We start from the raw sequence: 9,398 nt of genomic DNA, 5'->3' as shown, positions 1-9,398 counted from the left end.
ATCAATGACTTTTTTTTTCTTTAGAAGGAGAAAAATATATCCTAAAATTCATGTGGAATCTCAAGGGACACCAAATAGCCAAATCAATCTTGAAAAAGAAGAACAATGTTGACGCTCTCACACTTTCGGATTTCAAAACTTAATACAAAGCTCTGGTAATCAAACAGCATGATATTGGCAGAAAGACAGACGTATAGACCAAGTGGAATAAACTAGAGGGCCCAGAAATAAACCTTGTATTTATGTTCAGATGATTTTTGACTAATGTACCAAGACCATTCAATGGGGGAAGGACAGTCTTTTCAACAAATGGTGTTGGGAAAACTGGATATCCAAAAGAGATGTTGGACATTTACCTCATACTGTATACAAAAATTAACTTAAAATGGATCAAAGTCCTAAATGTTAGAACTAAAATGATAAACCTCTTAGAAGAAAACATAGGGGGAAAGCTTCATGACAGTAAGGATTTCTTTGATATGACACCAAAAGCACAGGCAAAAACAAGATAAATTGAACTTCAAAATTTAAAACTTGTGCATCAAAGGATTCTATCAACAGAATGAAAAGGCAGCCTACAAAATAGGAGAAAAGATTTGCAAATCTTGTATCTGGTAAGGGATTAATGTCCAAAATATACCAAGAACTCCTATAACAACAACAAAAAACCTATGTATAAAATGAGTAAAAGTCTTAAATAGGTATTTCTCCAAAGAAGATATATAAGTGTATAAACACAAGAAAAAATGCTGTACATCACTAATCATTAGGGAAATGAAAATCAAAACCACGATGAAACACTATTTCACTCGCATTAAGATGGATACTATCAAAAAAAAAACAACAGTGTTTACAAAGATGTGGAGAAATTGGAACTTTTGCATAGCCACTATGGAATACAGGCCTCAAAAAAATAGAATTACTGTATGATCCAGTGATACCACTTTAGGGTATATACCCAAAACAATTGAAATGAGGACTCAGAAGCATTTATATACCATGTTCTTAGCATTAATTGTAATAACCAAAAGATCAAACAAATAAATGTCCATAGATTGAGAATTGGATAAACAAAATGTAGTATATACACACAATTGAATACCACTCAGCCATAAAAAGGAAAGTCTGATATATACAATGACTTGAATGAACCTTGAAAAAATTACGCTAAGTAAAATGAGCCAGACACAAAAGGTCAAATACTGTATGATTCCATTTGTACGAGGTACATAGAATAGGCAGATTCATAGCGACAGAAAGTAGAATGGTGTTTTCCAGGGTCTGCAGTTATTGGGGAAAGGGCAGTTAGTGTTTAGGGGGTATAGTTTCAATTGGTGTAGATGAAAAGGTTCTGGAGATGAGTCGTGGTGTTGTGCAACATTGTGAATGGACTTAATGCCATAGAACTATACACTAAAATTGCAAAATTTGTTTGTTACCTAAGAAATGAAGACTTTCTTACTATGAAGTGTTTCTTTTTTTAAGGTTTATAAAACTTCACATTTTGCAGTCTTCACATTTATTTCTTTCAAGTTTGGCATACTTGGCTTAGTTTAAAATTATAAATTTAGGGAAAAAAGGATTGGAATTGAAATAACCCAATTGATTCTTCTTGATTTTGAAATAATCACTTGATTTTGGAATAATCATCTAATGTATATGTATGCTGTGCTTGGGCAAAGAACAATATGCAGTCTTAAAGAATTACTTGTTTCATGATTTTGTGTTTTGTAGTTTAAATGATTTTAAATTCTGAGAAGGGATTATGTTGTTTGGTACAGTGGTGTACCAACTAGCATAACAACTGGGACAGTGCTTCGCACATAGTAGGTGTTAAGTAAAATATTTTTAAAATGAAAACATTTATGTATATAGATTATTTGAAAATGTCATGTTTACATTTTTGTCTGGAAAGTGGGTATGGTTTTTGTCTGGAAAGTAAGCTTGAGCAGGCAGGATAGCCTAAAGGACAGTTCTGTAATATAACTAATAAATAAAAATATGTATTATGTGTTTCTCAAATCATTATGAACAGATCTATTTTGATTATATATTAAAAATTGTGCTGACCCTTGAGCCAATAAAAGAGTAATACACAAAACTGGTTATTCAAGTAAGAAATTAGCTATATTTTAGTGGGAAAATATTCATAAAAATTAATGTAGAATATGTGACAGTTAAGCTTTGTGTAAGCAATTGGATATTAGAAAGGAGGGGCAAACTTCGGTGCACATCACGCTGTAATAGAAGTATTGTAGCTTTAGCATAGCCATTTTAGCAATGAGAAAACTGGGGCAAAAGAGGTTGCCAAACTTGAACTAGAGTAGTAGTAGTTTTCTGATATCTTTTAGAGAGAGAAGTAATCTCTCTATCTAAGTATGTGAAAACTGTTTAGGAGTATACTTCCTTACCCTGTGAAGAATGGGAACAAGAAGAAAGTAAGACAATCAAGAGCCACAGGGTTCCTGTTGTATTTTTCATCTCTGGGTACAGTTAACTCATTTTTCCCAAGGCTTTCTATGTTAAAATTACTTCAAAGTGATATCCACCTCTAACAGAATAACTATTCCAATAGATTAATGGTGAGGGTAAAATAATTTTTGGGTTTTTTTAATGTAAATTATCTCAGAAAATTGGTTTGTTTTAGGTCTTCTGAATATTTTTACCTTAGTAGTAAAATATTTCACGTGACTTCTGATTTTTTCCTTTAAAAGTATATTTGCATTTTGCTAGCTTAAGTTTATTGAAACTGAGCTCTTGTATTCATTTCTAGTTTTTACCTTGACATGAAGTCTTACCTACTTGATGAAGATGTCTTTTGAATGGTATACTGCAAGGAGTTTGTAAATTATGCTTTTGCCAAGGTAAAGTCCAGATTTTATGAATTCACTTTTTGTTTATAAAAGGAAAAAATAATTTCATATATATTAATACATCAAAAGTTTGATTAAATTCCTAACTGTATTGACTAAAGATGACACCGAAAAAAATGCTTTTATTTTCCTCATACATCTTTGTGTTCTAACCTATAGCAATATGCTTTGCACATAATAGACTTTTCTTAAATCTTCAGTGTACAAATGTTTTATTATGCTACAAAAGCTTCCAAGAAATAACTAATTATGCATACTATGTCAATGTTAGACTCTAAACATGGGTTTTTAATGTATTTATCCTCTTTTTTTCTAAAAGAAATTTTTTTTTTGTATCTTTAGGTGCTAATGTGTGTTTAAAAACTAAAAACCTTGGAGTAAAGTAGCAGCACATAATGGTTTGTGGATTTTGAAAAAGTGCAGGCCATATTGTGCTGCCTCAAAAATACAAGGGTCTGATCTTCTGAAGAAAATATATTTCTTTTTATTCATAGCTCTTATGATAGCAATGTCAACAGTGCCTTAGCAGCACGTAAATATTGGCGTTAAGATTCTAAAATTATCTCCAGTATTAACTGTGCTGCTGAAGTAAGGTTGGCCATACTCTACAGTCATATTTTAATATATGTATTACCAATGTATTTTCAGTTTTATTGATAATTTCAGTATTATTGATAATCTTGTCATTTTTAGTGTGATTCTATAAAAATAAGTTAATACTAACTTTTAAGTGTATTATGTTTATTAAAACAGTGTAATTGCAATTTAATAATTGTATTGAATGCCATCAAGAGTTTATTGGAAGAGCTCATACAGCATCAAATAAACTTATTTTTACTTCAGATAGAACAGAAGTATTTATTTTTCCTTTCTCTAGTAAAATGAAATTACTTTAAAGAATTTTTTTATCTCACAGGTAAATATACATTATAAAATACACATTTTAAACAACATAGAAGATAATTTTTAGTAGTATTTCTAAATATTTTCTTGTAAGGGAAAGTATCAAAACCTGAAATTTCTGAAATCCTGTGTCTCAGAATACACTTAATCATAACTTTAAAGGTAGGAAAGACCTTACAGGTGACCAGCCTATTGGTTGAGTAGCTCAGGAAACAGAAACTAAAATTAAGAAATTTGCTACACATGCAGATTAGGATCTTAACTCTATGCCTTGTAAGTTTATACTATCATATTGTTTTTTTCTTGTTTTTATTTAAATGTTTTTTAAATCCTTAGCCAAAGATTTTTGTTTGAAAGTAAAGTAAAAAATATGAAACCTTATTTGTTTTTTAAATATCTAATATTTAAGTAGAGTAAGACCAAAAATTATTATGGTAGTCATTAATTTTATAGATGCCAACACAGTCAAAATTTTCCGTTTAATTACAGTTTGAAGGAAAATATTTTCTTTACCTTCTATTCCTTATTTGTTGGTGTTTTATTAAGTTATTCAACTAAAAATTGATGTTCAGGATAAGAAGAGTGTGTTTGTGTAGTGTACCATACTTCTGGTCTTAATTCTTACAAGGAATATCTTACCCCTTTCATGTAACCAAGCAGAAAATCTACAAAATAAAAGCAGTTCTTAATGAATCATTTTCAATTATAACAGTCTGTTTTGGAAACTTTAAAAGTATTTCCGATATAATTTAAGGCATTGTATTCAAAAATCTTCTGTTTAAGTTCTAATTTGAAGGTAAGGAAAATATATAAGACAAAGCTCTCATTTTTAAGAACAGCTTTTTTTCAGAAAAATTTTTTCCCAGAATAAGGAAGTAATATACAATATTGGCTACAATTAAATGCCAGTTTTTGCAAGGAGATAATATTACCTTGGTGCTTTTAAAAATCAGTCTTCAGGCTTTTAATCTGTTTCCTTTATTTCATCTCAACCATTTCATGAAAGAATGTAACAAATATATGATAATTTTTGGTTCCACTAAAAATATTTTGGGATCTAATACATAGAAGCTTAGAAATATTTGTTGAATGAATTTCATAGTTTGTCCAGTATTTTCCAGAACAATCCAGGAATTGAATTGCTATTTTTTGTTTTGTTTTCCTTAATGTATTTAAAGTCAGATTTTAGAAAATTATATTTAGCCTAATCTACCTCCTAAATGACAAGAGAGAAAACCTGCGTTTTACATTTACTAAGTGAATATATGTAGGTGCTCCAAATGTGGAAAAGGATCATTTGGAGCTAAATAAAAACTTTTGTTGTTCTAATCTTGAGAATGTATTAAAGAAAAATTGAAATATTTGGAGAGTAAGAAAATATAGAAAAACTGTTACACTGAAATGTATTATAATAGTATGCAGTTTCTTTTCAGTCTCTTATTAGAGAAGAGGAAATAACCTATCAATACCTAATAAAACATACATTTAGGTAACTCAATAGGACTTGAAGTTTTACCTGTAAGAGTTAATATACTTTCAAAAGAGCAGATAGTAAAATAAAAGTTATACCCTTTAATGTTAATCTTAATTTGGCCATTTATTTTGTGAAGATGAAATACTTATATATGAGTGTGTATTAAGTTTTCATTTTTTCCATCTTCTTTGGAAAAAAATCCTAATCTTTTTCATTCAGGTTTCTTTTTAAGTTGATGCCAAATAATTCCAATATTGAGCATCTTAAATCTGTTACTTGGAGTATGGATTGAGTTTGGAGCTAACTCAGAGGACTAAAGGCAAGTATCCAGGAGATAGTGAGAGGGCTATTCTAATAGTTAAACAATTCAGTTTTCATACTATATTCAAATGTAAATCTCTTAAGATCACATATATTGATATGTGATAGTTGATTTGAAAATTTGGTCACAGGCCAAATGCCATATTTAACACTAAAGATTTTCTTCGGTTTTGTATCATTCTAATTGTTACAGAATTAGAGGTGTTTTTAAGCCACCAAGTACGATTATTGATATATGTCCAGGTTAGCCATAATCGGATTAGCAGGATTATACTTTAATGAACTATAATCTCTAAATTAATGTATATATTTAAGGGTTGACATTCTAAATCAGTTTTTTTTTTTTTCGTTTTGCAGGTGGATATTACTAATCCTTATCCATGGAAAAGGTTTTATTCTAAGTGTCATTTCTCATTGAATATTAGCAAAAAGGAGAAAAACTAATGCCCTAAACTTTTGAGATAGTTTTGGCTCTAGTAAGTATTTAGACATAATACTTGCATATCTGGGAGAAGAAATAAGAGACCATCATCAGTACATTTACAGCTCACATTTTTATTTTCTTGCCTCTTACCAAGGGATTTCTTACAGGTTTTATTACTAATAGATTGAACACCTTTAATGGAGAATTAGTTTTCTCCACTATAATTTAAGAGTTTATGTTCTTACCTTGTTTATTTATAAAGTATACCCACAGATTTCTTATGTCTTCTTTTTTTAGGCTATATCCAATGAAGAAAATGGCAAAACAAGTTTAAACCTTTTATGTTAAAATTACTGTGCAAGGTGACAAGTTAGTTGCTGTTTTATTGTCTTTATTATACTGAAATTAAATTCATTTATAATTTCTATTTGGGTCTATTTCTTGATTGTTAATACACGGAATTCATGCAAAAACTTCATGAAAAATACATTAGATTAGCATATTGATGAGTCAGATCCCCCTTAATTCTGTGGGATTTTGAATAATCTGGTATTTATTATATTCTTGTTATTAGACTTTTGTGTTTTAAAAAAATGTAAACTGCCTGGAGTATCTTGTTATTGTTTACATTTATCTTATGCTATAGGATTAGATTTTGTTTGAAAAATTGTGCTGAGAAAAAAAATTTTTAAGCCACTTTTACACTAAAGATTTCCTCAGTTGATTAACTTGTTATTAAAGTTAGTCTATACATCTTTGTTTTACAATTTAACCACTTAGCATGGGTTTTTCTGTTAAAGAATGTCTTTAGGAAGTGGTAGAAACTTTAAAATCACTCCAGAGTTTGCTTATTTCCACATCTCATTATTTCATAATCTTTGGAATGCTTATTACACTTGTGGAAGTAATATTTTCAGGGATATAAATTCTTGTAGTACCACTAAACCTTTTCTTCCCTTTGGACTATTTTTTTTATAATTTGGGGGCAGTAATTAAGTTTATTCATTTATTAATTTTAACGGAGGTGCTGGGGATTGAACCCTGGACCTCATGCATGATAAGCAGGCACTCTACCAATGAGTATACCCTCCCCACCCTCACCGTTTAGACTTTAACACAGATGATAGTAAACTATAGGATAATTTTTTTTTAAGTTTCTATGTGATCAGTTTAAAAATACCATTTTAGCATGAAGCAGGAGAATAGAGTGTTGTGTCATAGTTGTAAGTTGAGAAAGTTTAGGTGCATCATTTCTCTTTTTGCAGGGGGGTGGGGGATTAGGTTTACTTATTTATTTATTTTTAGAGGAGGTACTGGGGTTGAACCCAGGGCCTTGTGTATGCTAAGCATGTGCTCTACCACTTGAGCTATACCCTCCCCCTAGTACATCATTTCTTAAGAGAATTTGTACATTTTAACATAGTCTGTGTAGATTTTATATTAATTTGTTTTATGTATCCATAAATATCTGGCTAATTAAAAATAGCCAGATAAGCTATTTGAAGCATTTGTATAGAGAACAAGGAACATTAAAAGTAGATTTGAAGCATTTATATATAGAGGGGTACAAATTTACTTATTCTACTATATAGTCACTGATGGTCAGCACTTAACAAAATAGATAAATTCCAGCCCTCATGGAGCTTACAATCTTGGGAGTGAGGTGAGGGTAATAGAATAGACAAAAAACTGATAGGTGCTATTAGTGGTATGTCAGATGGTGGTAAGTTCTATGAAGGAAAATAAAGCAAGGGAGGTAGGAATGGGAAAAAGGTGTTTGGAAAGCAGGCAGATACATTTTTTAAATAATATAGTCAGAAAATGCCTTACAGAGATGACATCTGAACAAAGACAAACAATGGTAAGGGACCAAACCATTAGGTATCTAGGAGAAGAGCCTTTCAGTTAATTGAAATAACAACTACAAAGACCCTGAGGCTGAAACATTTTTGGTGTGTACCAAAAATTGCAGCAAGGAGGTCAGGGTGGCTATGATCAAGTGTACAAGAGGGGAGAATCATAGCTCAAGTATCAAAGTTTATAAGGGCCAGGTCTTATGTCTATTTAAGCTTTTAGCTTAATCCACAAATTTAATTTTCCATACTTCTTTAAGAGAACCTTGACAATTGTATATGCCTCAGCCTATTTGACCTGTATAGACAGAACAGAATATTTTTATGGATCTGACACAAGGTTAGAACCTCTGGCTGAGACCATTTACAACATAAACAAAATGTTTAAATGGTTGGTTAATATGTGTTATGATCAGGTTTTTACAAATTGTGCATTGATGGCTCTGAAATTGTTTTTCATTTGCTTAGTTTAGCTAGTTAAAGCTAATAGTTCCAAGAGACACTCTAAACTTGTTCATGTTTGTCATTTACTTGAACGAACATCATCTTTGACTTCTCCATTCTTAAAATTATTGCCATATTTCTCACCTACTCCTATTCTCTTAGCATTTTATCTGAGGAGTTCTTTGTCTATAATTGTTTTATCCACTATAGTATATCCCACTAATTTAATCTTCCTAAAACAGTGCTTTTGCTTATAGGATAAAATTCAAGCTTCTTAACTTATACATCATGGTCTTGCCCTAACCTTCTTAAGTTGTTCCATTTTTCTTCAAGCAGACTAGTCCTCCATCTGTTATTTTATCTCTGTATCTTGGTTATGCCATTTCACCACCCCAATTCTCTAATTCCTATACATTTTTAAAAAGTGGGTCATACCTCTTGTGGGTTGTTTCCTGACTTTAACAGTCCAGCATTATCCCTCCTTCCCATATTATGAACAGTTTATATCTGTAGCTCTTAACCTTTTTCTCTCACTTAACACACCTGAGGAACATAACATTTGAATCATGAATTGTACCTCATTTACTCATTTGTATTAACCTTTTAAATGTATTCATAATATGAAGAAAAATTTAAAGTTTAAGAAACAAAATGAAAAGCAGGTGGACTAAGATATCTAGAACTTCAAAACATCAGCTTAAATATAAGATCCTAAAGTCCAAATAATTGATTTTATGCTGAAAAGTGATATAGTTGATATTTTCTCAGTTGTATATAACAATATATATGTCTCACATATGGTGGAATGTGGACCAGTTATATTTCTAGGATTTTAGCACATTGAAAGAATAATAGATTCTTTATTTCAATTTTCTAATATTGTAAAAGCTATTAATAAATATATTCATTTAAGAAGTAATCCATGTGTTTATTATAGTGTTTATAATATTAAAAGATCAGAAGTTTTCAAAGTGTCTGATAATAAAAGGCTGATTAAATAACATGCTGAGTGGAATACTGTGCAGCTATTTTAAATGATGTAATGAATATTTAATAAGCTAGAAAGTTGTTCATGATTAAGTGAGAAAGTATTACCAAATAGTGTG

General features: G+C 30.4%; 1 long non-coding RNA gene across 2 annotated transcripts in view; it reads left to right on the top strand.

Moving 5' to 3' along the window:
* The first annotated feature begins 3,486 nt into the window (after window positions 1-3,486).
* The window catches only part of LOC105101925 (uncharacterized), a 63,405-nt gene continuing 57,493 nt past the window's right edge, over window positions 3,487-9,398 (top strand). The window contains exons 1-4 of one of the 2 annotated variants that reach the window (XR_010383625.1): window positions 3,487-4,572; window positions 5,470-5,569; window positions 5,929-6,047; window positions 6,293-6,364. This is a non-coding gene — a long non-coding RNA (uncharacterized LOC105101925). The other variant, XR_010383624.1, reaches the window with a different exon arrangement.

The sequence above is a fragment of the Camelus dromedarius genome, chromosome 13, assembly GCF_036321535.1.
Source record: "Camelus dromedarius isolate mCamDro1 chromosome 13, mCamDro1.pat, whole genome shotgun sequence".
Lineage (NCBI taxonomy): Eukaryota > Metazoa > Chordata > Mammalia > Artiodactyla > Camelidae > Camelus > Camelus dromedarius.
The sequence above is the reverse complement of the archived record's forward strand: the minus strand, read 5'-3'. Positions and strand labels throughout refer to the sequence as shown.